Source organism: Phaenicophaeus curvirostris, unplaced genomic scaffold (assembly GCF_032191515.1).
Source record: "Phaenicophaeus curvirostris isolate KB17595 unplaced genomic scaffold, BPBGC_Pcur_1.0 scaffold_387, whole genome shotgun sequence".
Lineage (NCBI taxonomy): Eukaryota > Metazoa > Chordata > Aves > Cuculiformes > Cuculidae > Phaenicophaeus > Phaenicophaeus curvirostris.
This window is the reverse complement of record NW_027206980.1, coordinates 46083-47504: the sequence shown is the minus strand read 5'-3', so window position 1 is coordinate 47504 and position 1422 is coordinate 46083.

The following is a 1422-nucleotide window of genomic DNA, read 5'->3' as shown; positions in this document are numbered from 1 at the left end:
CTCCAGGAAGCGGACCTCGCGCTTCTGGGAGAGGATCGGGGAGGGCTCCTCGGAGCTGCTGCCGCTGGACGAAGGAGCCGGAGCTGGAGAAGACGGAGGAGAAGAAGGTCGGATGGAGCCATCAAGGCCAGGGCCTCACGGGGGCTTCAGGACCTTCTAGAACCTGGAGGGGCCTCGAGACCTTCTAGAACCTGGAGGGGCTTCAGGACCTTCTAGAACCTGGAGGGGCTTCAGGACCTTCTAGAACCTGGAGGGGCTTCAGGACCTTCTAGAACGTGGAGGGGCTTCAGGACCTTCTAGAACCTGGAGGGGCTTCAGGACTTTCTAGAACCTGGAGGGGCCTCAGGACCTTCTAGAACCTGGAGGGGCTTCAGGACCTTCTAGAACCTGGAGGGGCTTCAGGACCTTCTAGAACCTGGAGGGGCTTCAGGACCTTCTAGAACCTGGAGGGGCCTCAGGACCTTCTAGAACCTGGAGGGGCCTCAGGACCTTCTAGAACCTGGAGGGGCTTCAGGACCTTCTAGAACCTGGAGGGGCCTCAGGACCTTCTAGAGCCTGGAGGGGCCTCAGGACCTTCTAGAACCTGGAGGGGCTTCAGGACCTTCTAGAACCTGGAGGGGCCTCAGGACCTTCTAGAACCTGGAGGGGCCTCAGGACCTTCTAGAACCTGGAGGGGCTTCAGGACCTTCTAGAACCTGGAGGGGCTTCAAGACCTTGTAGAACCTGGAGGGGCCTCAGGACCTTCTAGAACCTGGAGGGGCCTCAGGACCTTCTAGAACCTGGAGGGGCTTCAGGACCTTCTAGAACCTGGAGGGGCCTCAGGACCTTCTAGAACCTGGAGGGGCTTCAGGACCTTCTAGAACCTGGAGGGGCCTCAGGACCTTCTAGAACCTGGAAGGGCCTCAGGACCTTCTAGAATGTGGAGGGGCAGCACGAGGAGGTCTCTCACCTTTCCTCTGCAGGAACGTCTCCAGGTTCTCCTCGAGACTCTCCTCGTTGTCCACCACGAAGCGGAGGATGGACGCCAGCTCCACCTGGGTGGGAGGAGACGCAGGGTGAGGAGATGGGGAGCGAGGCGGCCACCGGCTCATCCATCCTGGACATTCCTGGGGTGGGGTGGTGGCCACCAGGACATCTCCTGGAGGTTCCAGCAAGAACACGAGCTCCTGGAGCATCCCTGGAGAGCATCTCCTGGAGCTTCCATGAAGAACACCTCATGGAGGATCCATGAAGAACATCTCCTGGAGGATCATGAAGATCTCCTGGAGCTTCCATGAAGAACATGAGCTCCTGGAGCTTCCAAGAACAACAAGAGCTCCTGGAGCATCCATGAACGAATCTCCTGGAGCTTCCATGAAGAACACCTCATGGAGGGTCCATAAAGAACATCTCCTGGAGGATCCATTAAGATCTCCTGGAGCA